We start from the raw sequence: 15,128 nt of genomic DNA on the forward strand, positions 1-15,128 counted from the left end.
GAGTGAGTGAGTCAGTGAGAGTGAGTGAGTCAGTGAGAGTGAGTGAGTCAGTGAGAGTGAGTGAGTGAGTCAGTCAGTGAGAGTGAGTGAGTCAGCCAGTGAGTCAGCCAGTGAGTCATGCAGTGACTCAGTCAGTGAGAGTGAGCCAGTCAGTGAGAGTGAGTCAGTCAGTGAGAGTGAGTCAGTCAGTGAGTGAGAGTCAGTGAGTCAGTGAGAGTCAGTGAGTCAGTTAGAGTGAGTGAGTCAGTGAGAGTGAGTGAGTCAGTGAGAGTGAGTGAGACAGTGAGAGTGAGTGAGTGAGTCAGTGAGAGTGAGTACATCATTGAGAGTGAGTGAGTCAGTGAGAGTGAGTGAGTCAGTGAGAGTGAGTGAGTCAGTCAGTGAGAGTGAGTGAGTCAGTCAGTGAGTGTGAGTGAGTCAGTCAGTAAGAGAGAGAGAGAGTCAGTCAGTGAGAGTGAGTCAGTCAGTGAGAGTGAGTGAGTGAGTCAGTGAGTGAGAGTGAGTGAGTCAGTCAGTTAGAATGAGTCAATCAGTGAGAGTGAGTCAGTCAGTGAGAGTGAGTGAGTCAGTGAGAGTGAGTGAGTCAGTGAGAGAGAGAGTGAGTCAGTGAGAGTGAGTCAGTCAGTGAGAGTGAGCGAGTCAGTCAGTGAGAGTGAGTGAGTCAGTCAGTGAGAGTGAGTGAGTCAGTGAGAGTGAGTGAGTCAGTCAGGGAGACTGAGTCAGTCAGTGAGAGTACGTGAGTCAGTCAGTGAGAGTGAGTGTCAGTCAGTGAGAGTGAGTGTCAGTCAGTGAGAGTTAGTGTCAGTCAGTGAGAGTGAGTCTCAGTCAGTGAGAGTGAGTGAGTCAGTCAGTGAGAGTGAGTGAGTCAGTCAGTGAGAGTGAGTGAGTCAATCAGTGAGAGTGAGGGAGTCAGCCAGTGAGTCAGCCAGTGGGTCAGTCAGTGACTCAGTCACTGAGAGTGAGCCAGTCAGTGAGAGTGAGTCAGTCAGTGAGAGTGAGTCAGTCAGTGAGTGAGAGTCACTGAGTCAGTGAGAGTCAGTGAGTCAGTTAGAGTGAGTGAGTCAGTGAGAGTGAGTGAGTCAGTGAGAGTGAGTGAGTGAGTCAGTGAGAGTGAGTGAGTGAGTCAGTGAGAGTGAGTAAATCATTGAGAGTGAGTGAGTCAGTGAGAGTGAGTCAGTCAGTGAGAGTGAGTGAGTCAGTCAGTGAGTGTGAGTGAGTCAGTCAGTGAGAGAGAGAGAGTCAGTCAGTGAGAGTGAGTCAGTCAGTGAGAGTGAGTGAGTCAGTCAGTGAGAGTGAGTGAGTCAGTCAGTGAGAGTGAGTCAATCAGTGAGAGTGAGTCAGTCAGTGAGAGTGAGTCAGTCAGTGAGAGTGAGTGAGTCAGTGAGAGAGAAAGTGAGTCAGTGAGAGTGAGTCAGTCAGTGAGAGTGAGCGAGTCAGTCAGTGAGAGTGAATGAGTCAGTCAGTGAGAGTGAGTGAGTCAGTGAGAGTGAGTGAGTCAGTCAGGGAGACTGAGTCAGTCAGTGAGAGTGCGTGAGTCAGTCAGTGAGAGTGAGTGTCAGTCAGTGAGAGTGAGTGTCAGTCAGTGAGAGTGAGTGTCAGTCAGTGAGAGTGAGTCTCAGTCAGTGAGAGTGAGTGAGTCAGTCAGTGAGAGTGAGTCAGTCAGTGAGAGTGAGCGAGTCAGTCAGTGAGAGTGAGTGAGTCAGCCAGTGAGTCAGCCAGTGAGTCATGCAGTGACTCAGTCAGTGAGAGTGAGCCAGTCAGTGAGAGTGAGTCAGTCAGTGAGAGTGAGTCAGTCAGTGAGTGAGAGTCAGTGAGTCAGTGAGAGTCAGTGAGTCAGTGAGAGTGAGTGAGTCAGTGAGAGTGAGTGAGTGAGTCAGTGAGAGTGAGTAAATCATTGAGAGTTAGTGAGTCAGTGAGAGTGAGTGAGTCAGTGAGAGTGAGTGAGTCAGTCAGTGAGAGTGAGTGAGTCAGTCAGTGAGAGTGAGTAAGTCAGTCAGTAAGAGTGAGTGAGTCAGCCAGTGAGTCAGCCAGTGACTCAGCCAGTGACTCAGTCAGTGAGAGTGAACCAGTCAGTGAGAGTGAGTCAGTCAGTGAGAGTGAGTCAGTCAGTGAGAGTCAGTGAGTCAGTGAGAGTCAGTGAGTCAGTGAGAGTGAGTGAGTCAGTGAGAGTGAGTGAGTCAGTGAGAATGAGTGAGTGAGTCAGTGAGAGTGAATGAGTCATTGAGAGTGAGTGAGTCAGTGAGAGTGAGTGAGTCAGTGAGAGTGAGTGAGTCAGTCAGTGAGAGTGAGTCAGTCAGTGAGTGTGAGTGAGTCAGTCAGTGAGAGAGAGAGAGAGAGAGTCAGTCAGTGAGAGTGAGTCAGTCAGTGAGAGTGAGTGAGTCAGTCAGTGAGAGTGAGTGAGTCAATCAGTGAGAGTGAGTCAGTCAGTTAGAGTGAGTGAGTCAGTGAGAGTGAGTCAGTCAGTGAGAGTGGGTGAGTCAGTGAGAGAGAGAGTGAGTCAGTGAGAGTGACTCAGTCAGTGAGAGTGAGTTTCAGTCAGTGAGAGTGAGTCTCAGTCAGTGAGAGTGAGTGAGTCAGTCAGGGAGACTGAGTCAGTCAGTGAGAGTACGTGAGTCAGTCAGTGAGAGTGAGTGTCAGTCAGTGAGAGTGAGTGTCAGTCAGTGAGAGTTAGTGTCAGTCAGTGAGAGTGAGTCTCAGTCAGTGAGAGTGAGTGAGTCAGTCAGTGAGAGTGAGTGAGTCAGTCAGTGAGAGTGAGTGAGTCAGTCAGTGAGAGTGAGTCAGTCAGTCTAAGAGTAAGTGAGTCAGTCAGTGAGAGTGAGTGAGTCAGTCAGTAAGAGTGAGTGAGTCAGTCTGTGAGAGTGAGTGAGTTAGCCAGTGAGTCAGCCAGTGGGTCAGTCAGTGACTCAGTCAGTGAGAGTGAGCCAGTCAGTGAGAGTGAGTCAGTCAGTGAGAGTGAGTCAGTCAGTGAGAGTGAGTCAGTGAGAGGGAGTCAGTCAGTGAGAGTGAGTCAGTCAGTGTGTGAGAGTGGGTGAGTGTCAGTGAGAGTGAGTCAGTCAGTGAGAGTCAGTCAGTGAGAGTGAGCAAGCGAGTCAGTGAGAGTGAGTCAGTCAGTCAGTGAGAGTGAGTCAGTCAGTCAGTGAGAGTGAGTCAGTGAGAGTGAGTCAGTGAGTGAGTGAGTCAGTGAGACTGAGTCAGTGAGAGTGAGTCAATTAAAGTGAGTCAGTGAGAGTGAGTCAGTGAGAGTGAGAGTGAGTGAGTCAGTCAGTGAGAGTGAGTGAGTCAGTGAGAGTGAGTCAGTCAGTCAGTGAGAGTGAGTCAGTGAGAGTGAGTCAGTCAGTGAGAGTGAGTCAGTCAGTGAGTCAGTGACAGTCAGTGAGTCAGTGAGAGTGAGTGAGTCAGTGAGAGTGAGTGAGTGAGTCAGTGAGAGTGAGTGAGTCAGTCAGTGAGAGTGAGTGAGTCATTGAGAGTGAGTGAGTCAGTGAGAGTGAGTCAGTCAGTCAGTGAGAGTGAGTCAGTGAGAGTGAGTCAGTGAGTGAGTGAGTCAGTGAGTGAGAGTGAGTGAGTCAGTGAGTGAGAGTGAGTCAATCAGTGAGAGTGAGTCAGTCAGTGAGAGTGAGTCAGTCAGTGAGAGTGAGTGAGTCAGTGAGAGAGAGAGTGAGTCAGTGAGAGTGAGTCAGTCAGTGAGAATGAGCGAGTCAGTCAGTGAGAGTGAGTGAGCCAGTCAGTGAGAGTGAGTGAGTCAGTGAGAGTGAGTGAGTCAGTCAGGGAGACTGAGTCAGTCAGTGAGAGTACGTGAGTCAGTCAGTGAGAATGAGTGTCAGTCAGTGAGAGTGAGTGTCAGTCAGTGAGAGTTAGTGTCAGTCAGTGAGAGTGAGTCTCAGTCAGTGAGAGTGAGTGAGTCAGTCAGTGAGAGTGAGTGAGTCAGTCAGTGAGAGTGAGTGAGTCAGTCAGTGAGAGTGAGTCCGTCAGTCTGAGAGTAAGTGAGTCAGTCAGTGAGAGTGAGTGAGTCAGTCAGTAAGAGTGAGTGAGTCAGTCAGTGAGAGTGAGTGAGTCAGCCAGTGAGTCAGCCAGTGGGTCAGTCAGTGACTCAGTCAGTGAGAGTGAGCCAGTCAGTGAGAGTGAGTCAGTCAGTGAGAGTGAGTCAGTCAGTGAGAGTGAGTCAGTGAGAGTGAGTCAGTGAGAGGGAGTCAGTCAGTGAGAGTGAGTCAGTCAGTGTGTGAGAGTGGGTGAGTGTCAGTGAGAGTGAGTCAGTCAGTAAGAGTCAGTCAGTGAGAGTGAGCAAGCGAGTCAGTGAGAGTGAGTCAGTCAGTCAGTGAGAGTGAGTCAGTCAGTCAGTGAGAGTGAGTCAGTGAGTGAGTGAGTGAGTGAGAGTGAGTCAGTGAGAGTGAGTCAATTAAAGTGAGTCAGTGAGAGTGAGTCAGTGAGAGTGAGAGTGAGTGAGTCAGTCAGTGAGAGTCAGTGAGTCAGTGAGAGTGAGTGAGTCAGTCAGTGAGAGTGAGTCAGTGAGAGTGAGTCAGTCAGTGAGAGTGAGTCAGTCAGTGAGTCAGTGACAGTCAGTGAGTCAGTGAGAGTGAGTGAGTCAGTGAGAGTGAGTGAGTGAGTCAGTGAGAGTGAGTGAGTCAGTCAGTGAGAGTGAGTGAGTCATTGAGAGTGAGTGAGTCAGTGAGAGTGAGTCAGTCAATCAGTGAGAGTGAGTCAGTCAGTCAGTGAGAGTGAGTCAATGAGAGTGAGTCAGTGAGTGAGTGAGTCAGTGAGAGTGAGTGAGTCAGTGAGAGTGAGTCAATTAAAGTGAGTCAGTGAGAGTGAGTCAGTGAGAGTGAGAGTGAGGGAGTCAGTCAGTGAGAGTAAGTGAGTCAGTCAGTGAGAGTGAGTGAGTCAGTCAGTGAGAGTGAGTGAGTCAGCCAGTGAGTCAGCCAGTGAGTCATGCAGTGACTCAGTCAGTGAGAGTGAGCCAGTCAGTGAGAGTGAGTCAGTCAGTGAGAGTGAGTCAGTCAGTGAGTGAGAGTCAGTGAGTCAGTGAGAGTCAGTGAGTCAGTTAGAGTGAGTGAGTCAGTGAGAGTGAGTGAGTCAGTGAGAGTGAGTGAGTCAGTGAGAGTGAGTGAGTGAGTCAGTGAGAGTGAGTAAATCATTGAGAGTGAGTGAGTCAGTGAGAGTGAGTGAGTCAGTGAGAGTGAGTGTGTCAGTCAGTGAGAGTGAGTGTCAGTCAGTGAGAGTGAGTCTCAGTCAGTGAGAGTGAGTGAGTCAGTCAGTGAGAGTGAGTGAGTCAGTGAGAGTGAGTGAGTCAGTCAGTGAGAGTGAGTCAGTTAGTGAGAGTGAGTGAGTCAGTCAGTGAGAGTGAGTGTCAGTCAGTGAGAGTGAGTGTCAGTCAGTGAGAGTGAGTCTCAATCAGTGAGAGTGAGTGAGTCAGTCAGTGAGAGTGAGTGAGTCAGTCAGTGAGAGTGAGTGAGTCAGTCAGTGAGAGTGAGTGAGTCAGTCAGTGAGAGTGAGTCAGTCAGTGAGAGTGAGTCAGTCAGTGAGAGTGAGTCAGTCAGTGAGAGAGAGAGTGAGTCAGTGAGAGTGAGTCAGTCAGTGAGAGTGAGCAAGTCAGTCAGTGAGAGTGAATGAGTCAGTCAGTGAGAGTGAGTGAGTCAGTGAGAGTGAGTGAGTCAGTCAGGGAGACTGAGTCAGTCAGTGAGAGTGCGTGAGTCAGTCAGTGAGAGTGAGTGTCAGTCAGTGAGAGTGAGTGTCAGTCAGTGAGAGTGAGTGTCAGTCAGTGAGAGTGAGTCTCAGTCAGTGAGAGTGAGTGAGTCAGTCAGTGAGAGTGAGTGAGTCAATGAGAGTGAGTGAGTCAGTCAGTGAGAGTGAGTCAGTCAGTGAGAGTGAGTGAGTCAGTCAGTGAGAGTGAGTGTCAGTCAGTGAGAGTGAGTGTCAGTCAGTGAGAGTGAGTGTCAGTCAGTGAGAGTGAGTGTCAGTCAGTGAGAGTGAGTGAGTCAGTCAGTGAGAGTGAGTGAGTCAGTCAGTGAGAGTGAGTGAGTCAGTCAGTGAGAGTGAGTCAGTCAGTGAGAGTAAGTGAGTCAGTCAGTGAGAGTGAGTGAGTCAGTCAGGGAGACTGAGTCAGTCAGTGAGAGTACGTGAGTCAGTCAGTGAGAGTGAGTGTCAGTCAGTGAGAGTGAGTGTCAGTCAGTGAGAGTTAGTGTCAGTCAGTGAGAGTGAGTCTCAGTCAGTGAGAGTGAGTGAGTCAGTCAGTGAGAGTGAGTGAGTCAGTCAGTGAGAGTGAGTGAGTCAGTCAGTGAGAGTGAGTCAGTCAGTCTAAGAGTAAGTGAGTCAGTCAGTGAGAGTGAGTGAGTCAGTCAGTAAGAGTGAGTGAGTCAGTCTGTGAGAGTGAGTGAGTTAGCCAGTGAGTCAGCCAGTGGGTCAGTCAGTGACTCAGTCAGTGAGAGTGAGCCAGTCAGTGAGAGTGAGTCAGTCAGTGAGAGTGAGTCAGTCAGTGAGAGTGAGTCAGTGAGAGGGAGTCAGTCAGTGAGAGTGAGTCAGTCAGTGTGTGAGAGTGGGTGAGTGTCAGTGAGAGTGAGTCAGTCAGTGAGAGTCAGTCAGTGAGAGTGAGCAAGCGAGTCAGTGAGAGTGAGTCAGTCAGTCAGTGAGAGTGAGTCAGTCAGTCAGTGAGAGTGAGTCAGTGAGAGTGAGTCAGTGAGTGAGTGAGTCAGTGAGACTGAGTCAGTGAGAGTGAGTCAATTAAAGTGAGTCAGTGAGAGTGAGTCAGTGAGAGTGAGAGTGAGTGAGTCAGTCAGTGAGAGTGAGTGAGTCAGTGAGAGTGAGTCAGTCAGTCAGTGAGAGTGAGTCAGTGAGAGTGAGTCAGTCAGTGAGAGTGAGTCAGTCAGTGAGTCAGTGACAGTCAGTGAGTCAGTGAGAGTGAGTGAGTCAGTGAGAGTGAGTGAGTGAGTCAGTGAGAGTGAGTGAGTCAGTCAGTGAGAGTGAGTGAGTCATTGAGAGTGAGTGAGTCAGTGAGAGTGAGTCAGTCAGTCAGTGAGAGTGAGTCAGTGAGAGTGAGTCAGTGAGTGAGTGAGTCAGTGAGTGAGAGTGAGTGAGTCAGTGAGTGAGAGTGAGTCAATCAGTGAGAGTGAGTCAGTCAGTGAGAGTGAGTCAGTCAGTGAGAGTGAGTGAGTCAGTGAGAGAGAGAGTGAGTCAGTGAGAGTGAGTCAGTCAGTGAGAATGAGCGAGTCAGTCAGTGAGAGTGAGTGAGCCAGTCAGTGAGAGTGAGTGAGTCAGTGAGAGTGAGTGAGTCAGTCAGGGAGACTGAGTCAGTCAGTGAGAGTACGTGAGTCAGTCAGTGAGAATGAGTGTCAGTCAGTGAGAGTGAGTGTCAGTCAGTGAGAGTTAGTGTCAGTCAGTGAGAGTGAGTCTCAGTCAGTGAGAGTGAGTGAGTCAGTCAGTGAGAGTGAGTGAGTCAGTCAGTGAGAGTGAGTGAGTCAGTCAGTGAGAGTGAGTCCGTCAGTCTGAGAGTAAGTGAGTCAGTCAGTGAGAGTGAGTGAGTCAGTCAGTAAGAGTGAGTGAGTCAGTCAGTGAGAGTGAGTGAGTCAGCCAGTGAGTCAGCCAGTGGGTCAGTCAGTGACTCAGTCAGTGAGAGTGAGCCAGTCAGTGAGAGTGAGTCAGTCAGTGAGAGTGAGTCAGTCAGTGAGAGTGAGTCAGTGAGAGTGAGTCAGTGAGAGGGAGTCAGTCAGTGAGAGTGAGTCAGTCAGTGTGTGAGAGTGGGTGAGTGTCAGTGAGAGTGAGTCAGTCAGTAAGAGTCAGTCAGTGAGAGTGAGCAAGCGAGTCAGTGAGAGTGAGTCAGTCAGTCAGTGAGAGTGAGTCAGTCAGTCAGTGAGAGTGAGTCAGTGAGTGAGTGAGTGAGTGAGAGTGAGTCAGTGAGAGTGAGTCAATTAAAGTGAGTCAGTGAGAGTGAGTCAGTGAGAGTGAGAGTGAGTGAGTCAGTCAGTGAGAGTCAGTGAGTCAGTGAGAGTGAGTGAGTCAGTCAGTGAGAGTGAGTCAGTGAGAGTGAGTCAGTCAGTGAGAGTGAGTCAGTCAGTGAGTCAGTGACAGTCAGTGAGTCAGTGAGAGTGAGTGAGTCAGTGAGAGTGAGTGAGTGAGTCAGTGAGAGTGAGTGAGTCAGTCAGTGAGAGTGAGTGAGTCATTGAGAGTGAGTGAGTCAGTGAGAGTGAGTCAGTCAATCAGTGAGAGTGAGTCAGTCAGTCAGTGAGAGTGAGTCAATGAGAGTGAGTCAGTGAGTGAGTGAGTCAGTGAGAGTGAGTGAGTCAGTGAGAGTGAGTCAATTAAAGTGAGTCAGTGAGAGTGAGTCAGTGAGAGTGAGAGTGAGGGAGTCAGTCAGTGAGAGTAAGTGAGTCAGTCAGTGAGAGTGAGTGAGTCAGTCAGTGAGAGTGAGTGAGTCAGCCAGTGAGTCAGCCAGTGAGTCATGCAGTGACTCAGTCAGTGAGAGTGAGCCAGTCAGTGAGAGTGAGTCAGTCAGTGAGAGTGAGTCAGTCAGTGAGTGAGAGTCAGTGAGTCAGTGAGTCAGTTAGAGTGAGTGAGTCAGTGAGAGTGAGTGAGTCAGTGAGAGTGAGTGAGTCAGTGAGAGTGAGTGAGTGAGTCAGTGAGAGTGAGTAAATCATTGAGAGTGAGTGAGTCAGTGAGAGTGAGTGAGTCAGTGAGAGTGAGTGTGTCAGTCAGTGAGAGTGAGTGTCAGTCAGTGAGAGTGAGTCTCAGTCAGTGAGAGTGAGTGAGTCAGTCAGTGAGAGTGAGTGAGTCAGTGAGAGTGAGTGAGTCAGTCAGTGAGAGTGAGTCAGTTAGTGAGAGTGAGTGAGTCAGTCAGTGAGAGTGAGTGTCAGTCAGTGAGAGTGAGTGTCAGTCAGTGAGAGTGAGTCTCAATCAGTGAGAGTGAGTGAGTCAGTCAGTGAGAGTGAGTGAGTCAGTCAGTGAGAGTGAGTGAGTCAGTCAGTGAGAGTGAGTGAGTCAGTCAGTGAGAGTGAGTCAGTCAGTGAGAGTGAGTCAGTCAGTGAGAGTGAGTCAGTCAGTGAGAGAGAGAGTGAGTCAGTGAGAGTGAGTCAGTCAGTGAGAGTGAGCAAGTCAGTCAGTGAGAGTGAATGAGTCAGTCAGTGAGAGTGAGTGAGTCAGTGAGAGTGAGTGAGTCAGTCAGGGAGACTGAGTCAGTCAGTGAGAGTGCGTGAGTCAGTCAGTGAGAGTGAGTGTCAGTCAGTGAGAGTGAGTGTCAGTCAGTGAGAGTGAGTGTCAGTCAGTGAGAGTGAGTCTCAGTCAGTGAGAGTGAGTGAGTCAGTCAGTGAGAGTGAGTGAGTCAATGAGAGTGAGTGAGTCAGTCAGTGAGAGTGAGTCAGTCAGTGAGAGTGAGTGAGTCAGTCAGTGAGAGTGAGTGTCAGTCAGTGAGAGTGAGTGTCAGTCAGTGAGAGTGAGTGTCAGTCAGTGAGAGTGAGTGTCAGTCAGTGAGAGTGAGTGAGTCAGTCAGTGAGAGTGAGTGAGTCAGTCAGTGAGAGTGAGTGAGTCAGTCAGTGAGAGTGAGTCAGTCAGTGAGAGTAAGTGAGTCAGTCAGTGAGAGTGAGTGAGTCAGTCAGTGAGAGTGAGTGAGTCAGTCAGTGAGAGTGAGTAAGTCAGTCAGTGAGAGTGAGTGAGTCAGCCAGTGAGTCAGTCAGTGAGAGTGAACCAGTCAGTGAGAGTGAGTCAGTCAGTGAGAGTGAGTGAGTCAGTGAGAGTGAGTGAGTCAGTGAGAGTGAGTGAGTCAGTGAGAGTGAGTGAGTCAGTGAGAGTGAGTGAGTCAGTGAGAGTGAGTGAGTGAGTCAGTGAGAGTGAATGAGTCATTGAGAGTGAGTGAGTGAGTCAGTGAGAGTGAGTGCGTCAGTAAGAGTGAGTCAGTCAGTGAGAGTGAGTGAGTCAGTCAGTGAGTGTGAGTGAGTCAGTCAGTGAGAGAGAGAGAGAGTCAGTCAGTGAGAGTGAGTCAGTCAGTGAGAGTGTGTGAGTCAGTCAGTGAGAGTGAGTGAGTCAGTGAGAGAGAGAGTGAGTCAGTGAGAGTGAGTCAGTGAGAGTGAGTGAGTCAGTCAGTGAGAGTGAGTGAGTCAGTCAGTGAGAGTGAGTGAGTCAGTGAGAGTGAGTGAGTCAGTCAGGGAGACTGAGTCAGTCAGTGAGAGTACGTGAGTCAGTCAGTGAGAGTGAGTGTCAGTCAGTGAGAGTGAGTGTCAGTCAGTGAGAGTGAGTCTCAGTCAGTGTGAGTGAGTCAGTCAGTGAGAGTGAGTGAGTCAGTCAGTGAGAGTGAGTGAGTCAGTCAGTGAGAGTGAGTGAGTCAGCCAGTGAGTCAGCCAGTGAGTCATGCAGTGACTCAGTCAGTGAGAGTGAGCCAGTCAGTGAGAGTGAGTCAGTCAGTGAGAGTGAGTCAGTCAGTGAGTGAGAGGCAGTGAGTCAGTGAGAGTCAGTGAGTCAGTTAGAGTGAGTGAGTCAGTGAGAGTGAGTGAGTCAGTGAGAGTGAGTGAGTGAGTCAGTGAGAGTGAGTGAGTGAGTCAGTGAGAGTAAGTGCGTCAGTGAGAGTGAGTAAGTCAGTGAGAGCGAGTGAGTCAGTGAGAGTGAATGAGTCAGTCAGTGAGAGTGAGTGAGTCAGTCAGTGAGTGTGAGTGAGTCAGTCAGTGAGAGAGAGAGAAAGTCAGTCAGTGAGAGTGAGTCAGTCAGTGAGAGTGAGTGAGTGAGTCAGTCAGTGAGAATGAGTGAGTCAGTCAGTAAGAGTGAGTCAGTCAGTGAGAGTGAGTCAGTCAGTGAGAGTGAGTGAATCAGTGAGAGAGAGAGTGAGTCAGTGAGAGTGAGTCAGTCAGTGAGAGTGAGCGAGTCAGTCAGTGAGAGTGAGTGAGTCAGTCAGTGAGAGTGAGTGAGTCAGTGAGAGTGAGTGAGTCAGTCAGAGAGACTGAGTCAGTCAGTGAGAGTGCGTGAGTCAGTCAGTGAGAGTGAGTGTCAGTCAGTGAGAGTGAGTGTCAGTCAGTGAGAGTGAGTGTCAGTCAGTGAGAGTGAGTCTCAGTCAGTGAGAGTGAGTGAGTCAGTCAGTGAGAGTGAGTGAGTCAGTGAGAGTGAGTGAGTCAGTCAGTGAGAGTGAGTCAGTTAGTGAGAGTGAGTGAGTCAGTCAGTGAGAGTGAGTGTCAGTCAGTGAGAGTGAGTGTCAGTCAGTGAGAGTGAGTCTCAGTCAGTGAGAGTGAGTGAGTCAGTCAGTGAGAGTGAGTGAGTCAGTCAGTGAGAGTGAGTGAGTCAGTCAGTGAGAGTGAGTGAGTCAGTCAGTGAGAGTGAGTGAGTCAGTCAGTGAGAGTGAGTCAGTCAGTGAGAGTGAGTCAGTCAGTGAGAGTGAGTCAGTCAGTGAGAGAGAGAGAGTGAGTCAGTGAGAGTGAGTCAGTCAGTGAGAGTGAGCAAGTCAGTCAGTGAGAGTGAATGAGTCAGTCAGTGAGAGTGAGTGAGTCAGTGAGAGTGAGTGAGTCAGTCAGGGAGACTGAGTCAGTCAGTGAGAGTGCGTGAGTCAGTCAGTGAGAGTGAGTGTCAGTCAGTGAGAGTGAGTGTCAGTCAGTGAGAGTGAGTGTCAGTCAGTGAGAGTGAGTCTCAGTCAGTGAGAGTGAGTGAGTCAGTCAGTGAGAGTGAGTGAGTCAATGAGAGTGAGTGAGTCAGTCAGTGAGAGTGAGTCAGTCAGTGAGAGTGAGTGAGTCAGTCAGTGAGAGTGAGTGTCAGTCAGTGAGAGTGAGTGTCAGTCAGTGAGAGTGAGTCTCAGTCAGTGAGAGTGAGTGAGTCAGTCAGTGAGAGTGAGTGAGTCAGTCAGTGAGAGTGAGTGAGTCAGTCAGTGAGAGTGAGTCAGTCAGTGAGAGTAAGTGAGTCAGTCAGTGAGAGTGAGTGAGTCAGTCAGTGAGAGTGAGTGAGTCAGTCAGTGAGAGTGAGTAAGTCAGTCAGTGAGAGTGAGTGAGTCAGCCAGTGAGTCAGCCAGTGAGTCAGTCAGTGACTCAGTCAGTGAGAGTGAACCAGTCAGTGAGAGTGAGTCAGTCAGTGAGAGTGAGTCAGTCAGTGAGAGTCAGTGAGTCAGTGAGAGTGAGTGAGTCAGTGAGAGTGAGTGAGTCAGTGAGAGTGAGTGAGTCAGTGAGAGTGAGTGAGTGAGTCAGTGAGAGTGAGTGAGTCAGTCAGTGAGAGTGAGTCAGTCAGTCTGAGAGTAAGTGAGTCAGTCAGTGAGAGTGAGTGAGTCAGTCAGTGAGAGTGAGTGAGTCAGCCAGTGAGTCAGCCAGTGAGTCATGCAGTGACTCAGTCAGTGAGAGTGAGCCAGTCAGTGAGAGTGAGTCAGTCAGTGAGAGTGAGTCAGTCAGTGAGTGAGAGTCACTGAGTCAGTGAGAGTCAGTGAGTCAGTTAGAGTGAGTGAGTCAGTGAGAGTGAGTGAGTCAGTGAGAGTGAGTGAGTGAGTCAGTGAGAGTGAGTGAGTCAGTGAGAGTGAGTAAATCATTGAGAGTGAGTGAGTCAGTGAGAGTGAGTGAGTCAGTGAGAGTGAGTGAGTCAGTCAGTGAGAGTTAGTGAGTCAGTCAGTGAGTGTGAGTGAGTCAGTCAGTGAGAGAGAGAGAGAGTCAGTCAGTGAGAGTGAGTCAGTCAGTGAGAGTGAGTGAGTCAGTCAGTGAGAGTGAGTGAGTCAGTCAGTGAGAGTGAGTCAATCAGTGAGAGTGAGTCAGTCAGTGAGAGTGAGTCAGTCAGTGAGAGTGAGTGAGTCAGTGAGAGAGAGTGAGTCAGTGAGAGTGAGTCAGTCAGTGAGAGTGAGCGAGTCAGTCAGTGAGAGTGAGTGAGTCAGTCAGTGAGAGTGAGTGAGTCAGTGAGAGTGAGTGAGTCAGTCAGGGAGACTGAGTCAGTCAGTGAGAGTGTGTGAGTCAGTCAGTGAGAGTGAGTGTCAGTCAGTGAGAGTGAGTGTCAGTCAGTGAGAGTGAGTGTCAGTCAGTGAGAGTGAGTCTAGGTCAGTGAGAGTGAGTGAGTCAGTCAGTGAGAGTAAGTGAGTCAGTCAGTGAGAGTGAGTGAGTCAGTCAGTGAGAGTGAGTGAGTCAGCCAGTGAGTCAGCCAGTGAGTCATGCAGTGACTCAGTCAGTGAGAGTGAGCCAGTCAGTGAGAGTGAGTCAGTCAGTGAGAGTGAGTCAGTCAGTGAGTGAGAGTCAGTGAGTCAGTGAGAGTCAGTGAGTCAGTTAGAGTGAGTGAGTCAGTGAGAGTGAGTGAGTCAGTGAGAGTGAGTGAGTCAGTGAGAGTGAGTGAGTGAGTCAGTGAGAGTGAGTAAATCATTGAGAGTGAGTGAGTCAGTGAGAGTGAGTGAGTCAGTGAGAGTGAGTCAGTGAGTCAGTGAGAGTGAGTGAGTCAGTGAGAGTGAGTGAGTCAGTGAGAGTGAGTGAGTCAGTGAGAGTGAGTGAGTGAGTCAGTGAGAGTGAATGAGTCATTGAGAGTGAGTGAGTGAGTCAGTGAGAGTGAGTGCGTCAGTGAGAGTGAGTCAGTCAGTGAGAGTGAGTGAGTCAGTCAGTGAGTGTGAGTGAGTCAGTCAGTGAGAGAGAGAGAGAGTCAGTCAGTGAGAGTGAGTCAGTCAGTGAGAGTGTGTGAGTCAGTCAGTGAGAGTGAGTGAGTCAGTCAGTGAGAGTGAGTCAATCAGTGAGAGTGAGTCAGTCAGTGAGAGTGAGTCAGTCAGTGAGAGTGAGTGAGTCAGTCAGTGAGAGTGAGTCAGTCAGTCAGTGAGTGTGAGTGAGTCAGTCAGTAAGAGAGAGAGAGAGTCAGTCAGTGACAGTGAGTCAGTCAGTGAGAGTGAGTGAGTGAGAGTGAGTGAGTCAGTCAGTTAGAATGAGTCAATCAGTGAGAGTGAGTCAGTCAGTGAGAGTGAGTCAGTCAGTGAGAGTGAGTGAGTCAGTGAGAGAGAGAGTGAGTCAGTGAGAGTGAGTCAGTCAGTGAGAGTGAGTGAGTCAGTCAGTGAGAGTGAGTGAGTCAGTCAGTGAGAGTGAGTGAGTCAGTGAGAGTGAGTGAGTCAGTCAGGGAGACTGAGTCAGTCAGTGAGAGTACGTGAGTCAGTCAGTGAGAGTGAGTGTCAGTCAGTGAGAGTGAGTGTCAGTCAGTGAGAGTGAGTCTCAGTCAGTGTGAGTGAGTCAGTCAGTGAGAGTGAGTGAGTCAGTCAGTGAGAGTGAGTGAGTCAGTCAGTGAGAGTGAGTGAGTCAGCCAGTGAGTCAGCCAGTGAGTCATGCAGTGACTCAGTCAGTGAGAGTGAGCCAGTCAGTGAGAGTGAGTCAGTCAGTGAGAGTGAGTCAGTCAGTGAGTGAGAGGCAGTGAGTCAGTGAGAGTCAGTGAGTCAGTTAGAGTGAGTGAGTCAGTGAGAGTGAGTGAGTCAGTGAGAGTGAGTGAGTGAGTCAGTGAGAGTGAGTGAGTGAGTCAGTGAGAGTGAGTGCGTCAGTGAGAGTGAGTAAGTCAGTGAGAGCGAGTGAGTCAGTGAGAGTGAATGAGTCAGTCAGTGAGAGTGAGTGAGTCAGTCAGTGAGAGAGAGAGAAAGTCAGTCAGTGAGAGTGAGTCAGTCAGTGAGAGTGAGTGAGTCAGTCAGTGAGAGTGAGTGAGTCAGTCAGTAAGAGTGAGTCAGTCAGTGAGAGTGAGTCAGTCAGTGAGAGTGAGTGAATCAGTGAGAGAGAGAGTGAGTCAGTGAGAGTGAGTCAGTCAGTGAGAGTGAGCGAGTCAGTCAGTGAGAGTGAGTGAGTCAGTCAGTGAGAGTGAGTGAGTCAGTGAGAGTGAGTGAGTCAGTCAGAGAGACTGAGTCAGTCAGTGAGAGTGCGTGAGTCAGTCAGTGAGAGTGAGTGTCAGTCAGTGAGAGTGAGTGTCAGTCAGTGAGAGTGAGTGTCAGTCAGTGAGAGTGAGTCTCAGTCAGTGAGAGTGAGTGAGTCAGTCAGTGAGAGTGAGTGAGTCAGTGAGAGTGAGTGAGTCAGTCAGTGAGAGTGAGTCAGTTAGTGAGAGTGAGTGAGTCAGTCAGTGAGAGTGAGTGTCAGTCAGTGAGAGTGAGTCTCAGTCAGTGAGAGTGAGTGAGTCAGTCAGTGAGAGTGAGTGAGTCAGTCAGTGAGAGTGAGTGAGTCAGTCAGTGAGAGTGAGTGAGTCAGTCAGTGAGAGTGAGTGAGTCA

This window comes from Triturus cristatus, chromosome 1_1 (assembly GCF_964204655.1).
Source record: "Triturus cristatus chromosome 1_1, aTriCri1.1, whole genome shotgun sequence".
Classification (NCBI taxonomy): Eukaryota; Metazoa; Chordata; class Amphibia; order Caudata; family Salamandridae; genus Triturus; species Triturus cristatus.